This window comes from Meles meles, chromosome 16, assembly GCF_922984935.1.
Source record: "Meles meles chromosome 16, mMelMel3.1 paternal haplotype, whole genome shotgun sequence".
In the NCBI taxonomy this organism is placed as follows: Eukaryota; Metazoa; Chordata; class Mammalia; order Carnivora; family Mustelidae; genus Meles; species Meles meles.
Window position 1 is genome coordinate 40,798,883 of NC_060081.1, and position 16,727 is coordinate 40,815,609.

General features: G+C 38.9%; 1 protein-coding gene across 1 annotated transcript in view; it reads right to left on the bottom strand.

Moving 5' to 3' along the window:
• The window catches only part of PCSK2 (proprotein convertase subtilisin/kexin type 2), a 263,778-nt gene that overhangs the window by 229,814 nt on the left and 17,237 nt on the right, over positions 1-16,727 (bottom strand). The window lies entirely within an intron of this gene.

Consider the following 16,727-nt stretch of genomic DNA (forward strand, 5'->3'; position numbering starts at 1 on the left):
AAATGGAATACATGATCCCAATTCTTGAATCTGGGGAATGTGACTGGTTTGATCAAAAGGGTATGGTGAAAATGATGTGACTTTTGAGGTTAGGTCATAAGAGGTCATACGATTTCTGCCTTGTTCACCAGAACACTTTCTCCTAAAGTCCTGATCTGCCATTTAAGAAGTTCAACTACTCCCAGGCTGCCATGCTATGAGGAAGCCCAAGCAACTTTGGGAGACTTGCGGAGTACTTTGGTTGACAAACTTGGTTGGGCCAAGTCTTGAAGTCATCCCATTTTGGGTGCTAAATATATAAATGAGGGGCACCTAGGTGGCTCAGTGAGTTAAATTCTCCACCTTTGGCTGAGGTCATGATCCCAGGGTCCTGGGATTGCGCCCCACATTGGGCTTTCTGTTCATTGGTGAGCCTGCTTCTCTTCCTCTCTCTCTGCCTTCCTCTCTGCTTACTTGTGACCTCTGTCTGTCAAATAAATAAATAAATAATAGTTAAATATATAAATGAGGAATCTTTGGATGATCCCAGACTCCAGCCATGCTAATCATCCTTCAGCTACTAAGTCTTCCCACCTGAATTCCCATGTGCCCTGCCTGAATTTCTGGTCCCAATTCCATGAACATAATAAAATCACTGTTGTTTTATACTATTAAGTTTTAGGTTGGTTTGTTACTCAGCAACAGATAACGAGAAACAAATAGCTGGCTAAAAAAGAGTTTTGTTTCCCAGCTTTTAGGACTTTGCAAACTTGAAATTCTACACTAATGGTTCTGTCTGTTAATTGGTGATACCAGCCTGAAACAGCTCCATAAGGGTCCTTCAAATGACCTTCTTGGCACAGTGGAGAGGGGGCCTTGGGGCCAGAGCAGCAGATACTGGATGAACTTCAAAGATGCAGCAAACTTGTCCAGGAGTCTGGTGTGTGAATGAAATTTTTTTAGAACACTGCAGCTTTTGTGATTTAGTTCCTGTTCATTAAATATCACATTCTCCAGGGCAAATTAAACTAAATATTTCATGTGCATTTTTCAGGTTCAGTGGTTCTTGAATGTTTTTTTCTGCTTAACCCCACTGACAAATTCAGGGTATGTCAGGATTTGACTTTAAAAGTGAGGGTGGATAGAGGATGGAAAAGGAAAGAAAATATAAGTGTGTTGACATTTTGCTTTCCAAAGACTTGTGCCTCTGATCACTGTCAGGTGGTATAAACTTGGGAATTTTATTTCCTGTTGTGGGGACATGATGAATCTGAGAATTTTAACACTAGAAAGTACTTTGATGTTATCAAGCACCAATGAGCATTGGAGGGACATTATTCTGGCTTTGTTTTACTGATTTTCAGAAATTAATGGAAATTAAAGGAAAACTCTTCCTTAGAGTGGAATTTGAATTAATAATGTAGAAGTAACGGTAGAAATTGGATACTACCCTTTAGGAAACACCATGGTAATAATTGTTACTGGCAAGCATCAGCAATGATATTAAACTTAGTGGGTGAAATAAGATGATAAATAAAGAAAAATAATACCTTTATAATAGAGAAACCTGAAAGATACTCTTTTAAAGAACTGGTCAAGTCAGTCTCACTGGAGAAGAAATGTACCAAAATCCTGTGCTTCATGATCATGTGCATCACTTTTGTGATTGCATATCCTTGATTGGATCCCAGGTCAGTAGAAAAGATATTAATGGGAAAAATTTGAACCAAGTCTACAGATTGATTAGTAATATTATATCAGTTATTTTCCTGGCTTTGATATTTGTGCTATGGTTATGTAACCATAACTTGGGAAAGGCTGGAATCAGGCAGTATCTTTCTTTTTCTGACTGGCTTATTTCACTCAGCACAGTATCGTCAAGGTTCACCCATGTGTGGCATGTGTCAGAATTCACTACCTCTTCAAGGCTAAATATACCTTGAATGTATATTGTGTGTTGATGAATACCTGGGTTGCTTCTACCTTTTGGCCATTGTGAATCATGCCACTATGAACCTCGGTGTGCATGTGCTGTTTTTTTTTGGTGGGAGGGGAGTCTGAAGTTATCTCCAAACTGAAATCTAAAAGATATTTTTTTAAAAAATATTTTTAAAAATTAAATTTGAATGTCCTTAAGAGGACATTCAAGCCAGAGGCCCCATCACATTCTGTTGTGACATACAGAGGTCAATGGTTTTGTTCCCTGGAGGCAATTGGTTTGCACCTTTTCTCTGACTAACCACTTCATTTTATAAAATGAGAAAATGTTCTGGCTCAGGAAGGGGCAGGGCTCTCCCAGTTGAGAAGGAACTCCTGGTAGAAATCCCAGGTCTCCTGACTAGACATCAGCACACTTCCCATCATGCTGTTTCCACTGCAGCATTGGTCTATGCCCCAGACACCTTTGCAACTATAGCTATGAATCTGAGAGTTTGCAGGCTGGAATTCCTAATGAAGACAAGTGTGACTGAAGGACAGCCAAGCTGGTGAGTGACCTCTTCTCTGCTATGTTTTTGGGACCCAAGACCTGGGATTCTCTGATTAGGAGCAATGTCTTGGCTAGGACAGAGATGGAGCTAACTGGTCTCATGAAGCTGAAATTGGAAAGTGGCAATAAATAGGCAAACTGACGGGTCACAGACCTAACAGAAAATTAGTTTGCAGGCATTTGTTATTTTTTGGTGTCAGTTTGCTTCTTTGGGTTGTACAGCCCAAATCTGCTGTCCTCTGAGCATCTGAGAAGGGCTGTCTGAGATAGTGTGCAAGCAGGAGGCCACCACAAGTAGAGAAAGACAGATGCTGTGTAACTATACAGTAGTATAAGGTTATTGCCTACACAGACCTCGATGATATAATGCTCATGCGTTCCCCAGTTTTTCAAGTAGAATGCTAATCTTATAAATAGAAAAGGCATGTTAGAAATCATCTTAGGTCCTCAAACACTCACCTGAGTGTTCCAGTAAGAAACCTCTCATATACATCAGCACTTAGTATATTTTCAAATGTTTTCTTCACTTAGACACAAACATACACACACCCTTCTTTTATGCCATCACCTTTTTTTTCTTAAGACAAAATATGCTTGGCTCCAGAAGGAAGGAGAAAAACAAGCAAAAGAAGAATTTACAGCAAATTGTCAGCTTGAAGGTTCAGGCTGGGTGACAGTATAATAATGTTGCTAGCTCAGACTTGCAGAGTTTTTAGAAATTCTCATTATGCTGCAAAATTTTATGGGTCCCAGCAACACTTCCTATTGCCTTCCTTCCCTCTTGCTTCCTTTCCCCCCTGATAGCCATGGATCCAAGCTAAAGCTTTTCCCTGAGCCCACACATTCCCATTCCTCAATAGGAGGGAATGTCAGGGAGCTGACAGCCAATTATGAAGCAAACAAAATGCATATGATATCCTCCCAAAGCCCACTGCCTGCTTTCCTTCAGACCAGAGTTTGATCCATTTACAGAATCCATGGATGCTCCAGAAGGGTTGTAAGCATGGCCTTGACCCCAGATTTTGTGCGTCTATGCATTTGCTTGTTCCCAACAGACCCACAGCTTCTTAGAGATTCTTAAATGGGTCCAGAGCCTCCAGACAATTAAAACTCTCTGATTTGGGGGAAGGAGCAAGACGGCAGAGGAGTAGGAGGCCTAATATCATCAGGTCCCAGGAGTTCAGCTAGATATTTATCTAACTATTTTGAACACCTACAAACTCAACAGGAGAGCAAAGAGAAGAAGAGCAGCAATTCTAGGAACAGAAAAGCGACACCTTTTGGGAACGTAGAACATGCAGAGAAGTGAATCCAAAGTGACAGGAAGATAGACTGCAGGGGGAAGGGCCAGCTCCCAGCAAGTGGCAGAGCAGCAGAGCACAAAATTAGAACTTTTAGAAGTCTGCTCCACTGAGGGACATCACTCCAGAAGCTAAGTCCTCACAGGGTGGAGTCCTCACAGGGACAATGTGGTCTCAGGTCCCGGGGTCACAGAAAGACCAGGGGTGTTTGAGAGTGGCAGAGATCCCAGGTATCAGAGCAGGGAAGCTGGTTCCAGAGATGGAGCTGAGAAGTGGGCTCTTAGCTTGGGATTACCTTAAACTGTGCTCTAAGGCACAGTCATACCACTACACTTTGAGCAGAGACCCCACAAGTGGCAGATCTGGAGAGACCCCCTCCTTCCTCCAGGAAGAGCAGCATGGGAGTGTGTGGCAGGAATCTGCTGGGTTTGAAGACTCCAAAAGGGGCCGTGTGCCAGAGATAGACCTTGTGCTCAGTCACAGGCCAGGTGAGCTCAGAGTGTGGCCAGAGACCAGGGAGATGGGAGGGATTGACTGCTTTTCTCTGAAAACACAGTGGGGAATGGGGCTCTGAGCTCTCAGCTACTATGGGCCAGACTGGGAGGCTGCCACCTTTACTCCCGTCCTCCAAGGCTGTACAGAAAGTGTTCAGGGAACAAAAGCTCCCCAAAGCGAATGTGAGCCAATTTCTTAGCCTGCCCCCTGGCAAGGGTGATGCATTTCTGCCTTGGGGAAACACATTTGAGAATCACTGCAACAGGCCCTTCCCCCAGAAGATCATCAAGAACATCCAGCCAAGACCAAGTTCGCTGATCAATGAGAACTGTTGAACTCCAGAGCTAGGGGAATACAGCACATAGAATTCATGGCTTTTCCCCCATGATTCTTTAGTCTCTCAAAGTTAAATTTTTTAAATTTTATTTTTTTCTTATTCTATTTTTAATTTTTTCCTCTTTTCTATTTTAACATTTTTAAACTATTTTATCTTATCAATACCTTTTTAAAAAATCTTTTAAAATTCTCATTATTATAGTCATATTCTACCCCTTCATTGTATTCAACCTTATTTTTTGTGTACATACAGCTTTTCTTTCTTGAAAATTTTGGGATACAGTTATCTCTAACAGATCAAAATATACCCTAAATCTAGTGCATGGTTTTGTTCTAGTCTACAGCCTGATCACATTCTTTACTCATTTTTTTTCTTTTTTTCAACAAACTTCTTATCTTATCAATTCTTTTTTTAGAATATTTTTAAATTTTCATCTTTACATTCATATTCCATCCCTTCATCATGTTTACCCTTATTTTTGTGTATATATATAAGTTTTTCTTTCTTTAAAATTTTGGGAGGCAGTTTCTTCTAACAGACCAAAATACACCCAAAATCAAGTATGAGGCTCTGTTCTATTCACTAGTCTAATATATATATATACACACACACACACACACACACGTGTGTGTGTGTGTGCGTGTGTGTTTATTTTTATATATTTTTTTCATCTTTTCTTCTCCCCCTCATTTTGTGTCTCTTCCAATTTGGTTAGTATATATTTTTCTGAGGCCATTGCTACCCTTTTAGTATTTTGTTCTCTCATTCATCTATTCTTAACTGGATAAAATGATAGGACAGAAAATCTCACCTCAGAAAAAAGAACAAGAGGCAGTACTGACAGCTAGGGACCTAATCAATACAGACATTACTAAGATGTTAGAACTAGAGTTCAGAATGATGATTATCAAGGTGCTAACTGGGCTTGAAAAAGTATGGAAGATACTAGAGAATCCCTATCTGGAGAAATAAAATTCCTTTCTGGAGAAATAAAAGAATTAAAATCTAACCAAGTTGAAATAAAAAAGCTATTAATGAGGTGCAATCAAAAGTGGACGTTCTTACTGCCAGGATAAATGAGGCAGAAGAGAGAATTAGTGATATAGAAGACCAAATGATGGAAAATAAAGAAGCTGAGAAAAAGAGATATAAACAACTACTGGACCACAAGGGAATAATTCAAGAGATAAGTGATACCATAAGGTGAAACAATATTAGAATAATTTGGATCCCAGAAGAAGAAGAAAGAGGGGGTGGGGGAAGTATATTGGAGCAAATTATAGCAGGGAATTTCCCTAATTTGGTGAAGGGAACAAGCTTCAAAATCCAGAAGGCACAAAGAACACCCCTTAAAATCAATAAAAATAAGTCCACATTCTGACATCTAATAGTAAAACTTACAAGTCTCAGTGACAAAGAGAAAATCCTGAAAGCAGCTCGTGACAAGAGGTCTCTAACACACAATGGTAGAAATATTAGATTGGCACCAGACTTATCCACAGAGACCTGGCAGGTCAGAAAAGACTGGCATAATATATTCAAAACACTAAACAAGATAAATATGCAGCAAAGATTACTACATCCTGCTAGTAGACTGTCATTGAAAATAGAAGGAGAGATTAAAAAACTTCCAGGGCAGGGGTGCCTGGGTGGCTCAGTGGGTTAAAGCCTCTGCCTTCGGCTCAGGTCATGATCCCAGGGTCCTGGGATCGAACCCCGCATCGGGCTCTCTGCTCAGCAGGGAGCCTGCTTCCTCCTCTCTCTCTGCCTGCCTCTCTGCCTACTTGTGATCTCTGTCTGTCAAATAAATAAATAAAATCTTTAAAATAAATAAATAAATAAATAAATAAATAAATAAATAAATAAAATTAAAAACTTCCAGGGCAAACAAAAATGAAAAGAATTTGCAAACATCAAACCAGTCCTACAAGAAATATTGAAAAGGGTTCTTTAGGCAAAGAGAGAGCCTAAAAGTAACAGATCAGAAAGGAAAAGAGACAATATATAGTAACACAGTAACAGTCATCTTACAGGCAATACAATAACACTAAATTTATATCTTTCAATAGTTACCCTGAATGTAAATGGGCTAAATGCCCCATTCAAGAGACACAGAATATCAGAAGGATAAAAAATCAAGACCCATTGATATGCTGTCTGTAAGAAACTCATTTTAGACCCAAAGACATCTCCAATTAAAGTGAGGGAGTGGAAAACAATTTACCATGCTAATGGACATCAAAAGAAAGCTGGGGTGGCAATTCTTATATCAGATAAATTCGATTTTAAACCAAAGACTATAATAAGAGATGAGGAAGGATATACAATACTTAAAGGGTCTGTCCAACAAGAAGATCTAACAATTTTAAATATCTATTCTCCTACCATGGGAGCAGCCAATCATATAAACCAATTAATAACAAAATCAAAGAAGCACATAAAAAATAATACAATAATAGGAGGGGACTTTAACACCCCCCTACACCTAAAGCGGTGGAGAAAGAACAGCAAAGAAATCCTAAACCCAGCAGGAGAAGAGAAATAATAAAGATTAGAGCAGAAATCAATGAAATAGAAACCCAAAGAACAGTAAAACAAATGAACAAAACTAGGAAATGGTTTTTTGAAAGAATAAATAAGATTGGTAAACTCCTGGCCAGACTTATCAAGAAGAAAAGAGAGAGGACCCAAATTAATAAAATCATGAGTGAAAGAAGAGAGATCACAATCAACACCAAAGAAATGCAAACAATTATAAGAACGTATTATGAGCAACTATACACCAGCAAATTTGACAATCTGGAAGAAACAGATGCATTCCTAGAGACATATAAGCTACCAAAACAGAACCGGAAAGAAATAGAAAACCTGAATAGACCTATAACCAGTAAGGAGATTGAAGCAGTCATCAAAAATCTCCCAGCAAACATGAGCCCAGGGCCAGATGGCTTCCCAGGGGAATTCTACCAAACATTTAAAGAAGAATTAATACCTATTCTTCTGAAACTGTTCCAAAAAATAGAAATGGAAGGAAAACTTCCAAACTCCTTTTTTGAAGCCAGCATTACCTTGATCCCAAAACCGGACAAAGACCCCCATCAAAAAGGAGAATTACAGACTAATATCCTTGATGAATATGGATGCAAAAATTCTCACCAAAATACTAGCAAATAAGATCCAACAGTACATTAAAAGGATTATTCACTACGACCAAGTAGGATTTATTCCTGGGCTGCAAGGTCTGTTCAACATCTGCAAATCAATCAATGTGATACACTACATTAATAAAAGAAAGAACAAGAACTTTATGATACTCTCAATAGATGCTAAAAAAGCATTTGACAAAGTACAGCATTCTTTCTTGATCAAAACTCTTCACGATGTAGGGATAGAGGGTATATACCTCAATATCATCAAAGCCATCTATGAAAAATCCACAGCAAATATCATTCTCAATGGGGAAAAACTGAGAGCTTTTCCCCTAAGGTCAGGAACACAGGAGGGCTGTCCACTATCACCACTGCTATACAATATAGTACTAGAAGTCCTAGCCTCAGCAATCAGACAACAAAAAGAAATAAATGGCATCTGAATCAGAAATGATGAAGTCAAACTCCCACTCTTTGCAGATAATATGACACTTTATATGGAAAACCCAAAAGATTCCACCCTCAAACTGCTAGAGCTCATACAGGAATTCAGTAAAATGTCAGGATATAAAATCAATGCACAAAAATCAGTCGCATTTCTATATACCAACAACAAGACAGAAGAAAAAGAAATTAAGGAGTCAATCCCATTTGCAGTTGCACCTAAAATCATAAGATACCTAGGAATAAACCTAACCAAAGAGGCAAAGACTATGTACTCAGAAAACTGTAAAGTACTTATGAAAGAAATTGAGGAAGACACAAAGAAATGGAAAAATGTTCCATGCTCATGGATTGGAAGAAAAAATATGTTTATGCTACCTAAAGCAATCTACATATTTAATTAAGTCCCTATCAAAATACCATCATTTTTTTCAAAGAAATGGAGCAAATAATCCTAAAATTTATGTGGAACCAGAAAAGACCCCCCAAAAGCCAGAGGAATGTTGGAAAAGAAAACCAAAGTTGGTGTCATCAAGATTACAGACTTCAAGTTCTATTACAAAGCTGTGATCATCAAGACAGTATGGTACTGGCACAAAAACAGACACATAGATCAATGGAACAGAATAGAGACCCCAGAAATAGTATCTCAACTCTATAGTTAACTAATCTTCAACAAAGCAGGAAAGAATGTCCAATGGGAAAAAGACAGGCTCTTCAACAAATGGTGTAGGGAAAACTGGACATGCAGAAGAATGAAACTGGACCACTTCCTTACACGATACACAAAAATAGACTCAAAATGGATGAAAGACCTCAATCTGAGACAGGAATCCATCAAAATCCTTGAGGAGAACACAGGCAGCAGCCTCTTCAACCTCAGCCACAGCAACTTCTTCCTAGAAACATTGACAAAGGCAAGGGAAGCAAGGGTAAAAATGAACTATTGGAGGGCGCCTGGGTGGCTCAGTGGGTTAAAGCCTCTGCCTCTGGCTCAGGTCATGATCTCAGGGAACTGGGATCAAGCCCCGCATCAGGCTCTCTGCTCAGCAGGGAGCCTGCTTCCCCCTCTCTCTCTGCCTGTCTCTCTGCCTACTTGTGATCTCTGTCAAATAAATAAATAAAATCTTCTAAAAAAAATGAACTATTGGGATTCATCAAGAGCAAAAACTTTTCCACAGTCAAGGAAACCAAAAGACAACTGACAGAATGGGAGAGGATATTTGCAAATGACATATTAAATAAAGGGCCAGTATCCAAAAATCTATAAGGAACTCATCAAAATCAATAACCAAAGAACAAATAATCCAGTCAAGAAATGGGCAGAAGACATGAACAGACATTTCAGCAAAGTAAACATCCAAATGGCCAAAGACACAAAAAAGTGCTCAACATCACTCGGCATCAGGGAAATACAAATCAAAACCACAGTGAGATACCACCTCACACCAGTCAGAATGGCTATAATTAGCCAGTCAGGAAACGACAGATGTTGGCAAAGATGCAGAGAAAGGGGAATCCTCCTACACTGTTGGTGGAAATCCAAGCTGGTGCAGCCACTCTGGAAAATAGTATGGAGGTTCCCCAAGTTGAAAATAGAGCTACCCTACAACCCAGCAATTGCACTACTGGGTATTTACCCTAAAGATACAAATGTTGTGATCTGGAGGGGCAAGTGCACCTGAATGTTTATAGCAGCAATGTCTATAATAGCCAAACTATGGAAAGAACCTACATGTCCATCAACAGATGAATGAATAAAGAAGTGATATATATGTGTATATATATATATATATATATATATATATATATATATATATAACAGTCATCAAAAAACCCCCACACTCTTGCCATTTGCATAGACGTGGATGAAACTAGAGAGTAGTATGCTAAGTGAAATAAGTCAATCAGAGAAAGACTAATATCTTATGATCTCTCTGATGTGAGAAATTTGAGAGGCAGGGCAGGGGGTCATGGCCCAAGGTAGGTAGGGAAAAGATGAAACAAAATGGGACTGGGGAGGGAGGAAAACCATAGAGACTCTTAATCTCAGAAAACAAACTGAAGGTTGCTGGGGGTTGGAGAGGGAGGGATAGGGTGACTGGGTTATGGACACTGGGAAGGGTATGTGCTATGGTGAGTGCTGTGAACTATATAAGACTGATGATCCACAGACTTGTATCCCTGAAGAAGGTCATACATTATATTTAATAAAAAAAGAATAACAAAACAAAACAAAAAACTGTCTGGTTTAGGCCCATTGTATTATTTTCCTACTTTCTTTGCATTTGTCCATTTTGGTGATTTTCATAATGCTCAGTCAGGCTAAGTTGGGAGTCTAGTTTGATAGAACATTATATGTAATTCCACATATAAAGATTCTTATAATTTTATTATCAAGAAGAGCTGCTGTCAAGAGGTTTAAGAAATAAAAACAGGGAAACAAAAATAATACTATTTTTCAAGGACTGAAAACAGCTCAGCTGATAATTGCTTATCAGTTTCATTTTGGGCCCTGCATATAGACAGATCTAGATTCTGCATTACACTGACCTTTCCTAAGACCATTCTTGATTTCCTGGGATCACATGCAATCTCTGTGGTCTGCAATAAGGATGGTGAGAAAGCGAATGGGGTGAAGGAGTCTCAGGCTCTGCCCTACAGGTGCTTATAGGCCAGTGAGGAAATGCACAAACAGGAAAATTATATTGTGTAGTAGACAGAAACATATGACAGTACAGAAAAATGAAGACTAGAAATAGAGGTTGTGGTTATGAAGTAGACAGGGGAAGTAGGGAGAAGAGAGAGGAGAGGAAGAAGGGGCAGGCTGAGGACTTCTATGAAAATGCAAGGCAAGTTGGTGTGATTTAGATAGCATTGAAAGGCCTTCTTTGCCTCACAAGATTCCTACTTAGTCCCATTCTAAATTGTGTGTGTGTGTGTGTGTGTGTGTGTGTGTGTGTGTGTGTATTGAATATTTGGTCTCATGGAAGTGCAGCTATCTCTGGGAGGGCTAACTCCCTAAACCATAACTAGCCAAATATTTCAAATCAGATTTGCTGATGGAATGGAAGTTTCTGGGGACAGAAAGGAAGAGAAGAGGAGTTAAAAGGCATAAAAGGAGACAACAAAGGCCTGTATTACAATCATGCCCCCCAGCCTGAGCAATCTCTTATACATAGGTTGTAAACCCTCACCCCTACTGACTTGCATCTTTCTCGCAACCAAAGCTCCTCCTCTTTGGAAGACTTAGGTTCACACTTCTTTTTTTTTTTTTAAGATTTTATTTATTTATTTATTTATTTGACAGAGATCACAAGTAGATAGAGAGGCAGGCAGAGAGAGAGAGAGGGAAGCAGGCTCCCTGCCGAGCAGAGAGCCCGATGCGGGACTCGATTCCAGGACCCTGAGATCATGACCTGAGCCGAAGGCAGTGGCTTTAACCCACTGAGCCACCCAGGCGCCCCTAGGTTCACACTTCTAAGCTGTTTGAGTCCCCTCATTTCTACCTGCTTTACTGTGGAAAGAAAGGAACAAAAAGTGGGTTTAGAGAACAATAGGTAAAGACCACCTCTATTTCTGCAAAAGACTCTTCCTTTGTCTTTTTTTTTTGGATAGAATAAAAACATTTAATTATTATAAAATATATGTCACCAGCAATACATTTTCATAAATACACAAAGTTATTATTTTTTTAAATTAACATATAATGTATTATTAGCCCCATAGGTCTTTAAATTGCCAGGTTGACTCTTTCTTAGTCTTATGGCTCCCTAGGGCCACTGTTAGATACCTCTGCTACCACAGAGAACCTCAAAGAACATGATCAGTGTCTGAGCATTGGAAAGGCAGGCAAACTGGTGGAGGAAGGCTGCCACTCTGATGGCTGAAGAGCCCATGGGTCCTCATTAAAGTTCTCTAGCATTGGAAGAAACTTCTCAGTCACTCAGGGTTCAGATGTGTATTACAAAGAACCACAAATCTTGGTAGCTTCAAGCAGCAACCATCTATTTAGCTAACAATTTCCTGGGTCAACAGTTTAGAATTATTGAGTTCAGGTCTTGGGCGACTTCATGCATGTGTAGTCAGTTGTAGTTTATGGAGTTGGCTTGGCTTCTGAGTGCTGATTTGCTATTAGCGGGGCACCTCAGTTCTCCTCCACCTCGTCTCTCATCCTCCAACAGCTTTGCCCAGATTTGTTCTCATGGATGAGGCAGGGTTCCAAAAGTAAATACAACAGTGCAAAAAACTAAATGGGAATGTGTAAGCTCTTGAGTCCCAGGCTTAGAACTGGCACACCAGCACTTTTACCATATTTTTTTGGCCAAAGCAAGCCAGACACTAGCTCACAGTCAGAATAGAGAGGATTTAAAAATTCCAGGGCAAATCTAGGAGGGCCAAAAATTGGGTCATCAATAAAATCAATGTACCATAATCAGAGCATGCCAGGAGACCCACCCTGAAGGTGTTGCATGGACCAGCTGATGCTTTGGGACATTCCAATAGCCAACTCCCCCCAGAAGGTACAGCATGAATGCCAACATTTCTGGATCTGCTAGATAGGATAACTGACACATACAGGGAGTCATTCTCAAACCACAAACCAAGATGTGGCCGTACTAGCAGAAAACAGTTCAAAAAAAGATTCATGTGTAAATTCATCTTGCCACCTATGTCAGTTTCTTAAAAAAAAAAATTACCTCATTTTCTGATTGAAGCAGTCCTGTAAGGTGGGTGTTATTATTTCTGTTTCAAGTATGAATAGACAGAAGTGCAGCAAAGTTCATTTGAACCCAGGTCTGGCTGCTTTTGAAGTCCAGGTTCTTTCTCCTATTTTTCACTCTCACTCAAATTTCTTTCCTACATAGGATTCGTCTTTCTTTGGGCCAATCAGGGGAGGGACCCTGCATGTTACTGATACCTGCCCAGAGACCATTACTGGTTCCCTGGATTGTGTGCAAAGTAAGCTGATCTCAACAAGAATTCTGAAGCTTACCAATAGACATGTTGGAATATCAACTTTAGGGCAAAGGAAGGGAAAGGAGTATTTTCCAGCATGATTTTATTTCTTAATTAAAACAACAAAAAGTTGTTTGTTTAACCTGATACAGAGATTAAATATCTATTCCCATCATGAGATAGAAAGCTTTTTTAAAAACACAGACTACTATATCAGCTATGAAGTCACAGCAGCCATCCAGAGCAAGTGTAGGGATAGTCTGATTGACAGCCCAAGATGATGAGGCTGAATTTCACACCTGTTAGCATAATGAAGAATAAAAATTGCATGTGTGGGATGAAGACACAATTTGTTAATGAAAAAGATTTACTGGGAGAAGAAAAATGGATCCAGAAGTAAAAAGGGGATCCAGCTTCTGCCCTCAGAATTTATAGGAATGTTGAGAAGAGTTTAGGACTTCTATAGGTCACATAATTGTGGGAGGTGGGAGGGTTGAGTGAATCTTATCTAGACCCTAAAGTTCCGGCATTTTTAGTTGACATCTGGATTATATAGATTAAAAAAAGTGAAGTTCAGAAGGTTAAACAATCTGATCAATTTCATACTGTTCTATAGTGGCAGAAGTTGGATAAAATCTCATGGTTATTGAGAAAACGGAATTCTCTCAGTTTCACAGAGGGAGAGACTTGAATGTTATTTCGTTTTGAGCCAATTTATCTTTTTGGGGGGTAATTTCTTATTTTTGTAATAATTTCAAACACAGAAAAATTTCAGGGATAAGGTAAACAATGTTCATAGAACTTTTACCTAGAGTCCTCAGTCATTAACATTTATTGTGTTTTCTATATGTACATATTAATTTTGTTGAATTTTCTGAGTGTAATTTGTAGACAGTATTTGTTTCCTAACAACAAGGTAGTGCAGGTATCATTATATTTTCTAGTTTGCAGACATCATTTATAACTGTCAATAGTCTTAACAGTATTTGTGATTGAGAAAAAATCTGACCCAAGGTTCAATCCAGGATCACTTGTTGGATGTAATTTCCAATTATTTTTTAACCTGGAAGTCTTTCTTAGTTTGTCTGTCTTTGTCTTTCATGACCTTAATACTTTTGAAGAGTACAGGACAACTATTTTGTAGAATGTCAATCAGTTGGGAGTTGTCCAATTTTTTTTTTTTTTAGGATTTTATTTATTTATTTGAGAGACAGAGAGAGCATGAGTTGGGGAGGAGAAGAGAGAGAGGGAAAAGCAGACTCTCCACAGAGCACAGAGCCCAAAGTGAGCCATGGACCCTGAGATCATGACCTGAGCAAAAGTCAGAGGCTTAACTGACTGAGCCAACCAGGCTCCCTTGTCTAATGTTTTCTTTCTTTCTTCCCTTTTTTTTTTTTTTAAGATTTTTATTTATTTATTTGACACAGAGAGATCACAAGTAGACAGAGGGGCAGACAGAGAGAGGGGGGGAAGCAGGCTCCCTGCTGAGCAGAGAGTCTGATGTGGGGCTCAATCCCAGGACCCTGAGACCATGACCTGAGCCAAAGGCAGAGGCTTAACCCACTGAGCCACCCAGGTGTCCCCAGTGTTTTCTTATCATTAGATTGAAATTATATGCTTTGGCAGGGATATCACACACATCATGGTGTATGGTCCTGTTGCAATGTACAGTCTTTTAAATGCAACTACCTTAAGTTCAGATTAACTATTCTGATCTCATCTACCTAATAGTGAATTTACAGACTGAGCCCAAGACATATTTGTGTGCACATTCAGTGCTACTTCCTCACATATTTCTGAACATCCAAATGTGAGTGTACTGAATAAGTTAAAAATAAAGCCTACTCTATGAATGAGAAAGTAAACTTTGAAATAAAGCAATGCCATTTACATTAACACCCTACAAAATGAAGTACTTAGATATAAATCTAACAAAACATGTGCAGGATATGTCTGAGGAAAATTATAAAACTCTGATCCGTGACATCAAAGAAGTAAATAAATGGAGAAATATTCCATGTTCATGGACGGCAAGACTTGATTTTTTTTTTTTAACATTTTAGTTATTTATTTGACAGAGAGACACAGCAAGAAAGGTAACACAAGCAGGGAGGGTGGAAGAGGGAGAAGCAGGCTTCCTGATGATTTGAGAGCCTACTGTGGGGCTCAATCCCAGGACCCTGGGATCATGACATGGGCTGAGAGCAAACACCTAACAACTAGCCACCCAGGTGCCAAGACTTAATATTGCTAAGATGTAAATTCTTCCCAACTTGATCTATAGATTCAGTTCAATCCCAATCAAAATCCTAGCAAGTTGTTTTGTGGATATCGATAAATGGATTCTGAAGGTTCTAAGTAGAGGCAAGAGACCTAAATTGGCAACACAATATTGAATGAGAAGAATCAAGCTGGAGGACTAACACTACCTGATTTCAAGATTTACTATAAAGCTACATTAATTGAGGCAGTTGGAATTTGTGAAAGAATAGATTAACTGACCAACAGATTAAGTGATCCTTCACAAATTGTGAAAGAACAAATTAAAGAACAGATTAACTGATCAACAGATTAACTGATAAATAACTAGGAGTCCAGAAATAGGCCTGCATAGGTATAGTCAACTGATTTTTGACAGAAGAGCCAAAGTAATACAATGGAATAAAGATAGTTTCTTTAACAACTGATGTTAGAATGACTGGACATTCACTTGTAAAAAAAGTCTAGTCACAGACCTTACATCCTTCACAAAAAGTAACTCAAAATGGATTATATACCTGAATGTAAAACACAAAATTATAAAACTCTTAGAAAATAAGATAGTAGAAAATCTAGATGACCTTGGGTATATGAGGCCTTTTTAGATACCACACCAAAGACACAATCTATGAAAGAAATGGTAAGCTGGACTTCATTAAAATTAAAACCTTCTGCTCTATGAAAGACAATATTGAGAGAATTAGAAGATGAGCCACAGACTAGCAGAAAATATTTGCAAAAGACACAGAAAGGACCATTATGCAAAATAAACAAACTTACAAACAAACAAACTTAAAACTCAACATTTCAGAATACAAAGAACCCAGTTAAAAATTTGGCCAAAGATCTTAACAGACACCTCACCAAGGAAGACATACATGTGGCAAATAAGCATATGAAGAGAAAGTCTACATCATATAAGAGATATCACTACATATTTATTAGAATGGCTGACATCTGGAGCACTGACACCACCACATGCCGGTGAAATGATGGAGCAAAAGGAACTCTCTCGCACTGCTGGTGGGAATCCAAAATTGTACGGCCGCTTTGGAAGGTAATTTGGCAGTTTCCTACAAAACTAAACATATGCTTACCATACATTTGAGTAATGGTACTCTTTGGTATTCACCCAACGGAATTTGAAAACTCATGTGTCCACAAAAAGCTGCACATGGATGTTTATAGAGGCTTTATTCATAATTGCTAATACTTGAAGCAACCAAGATGTCCTTCAGTAGGTGAATGGATGAACTGTGGTACATACAGATAACGAAATATTATCCAGTGCTTTAAAAAAAAAAAGAGTTATCAAG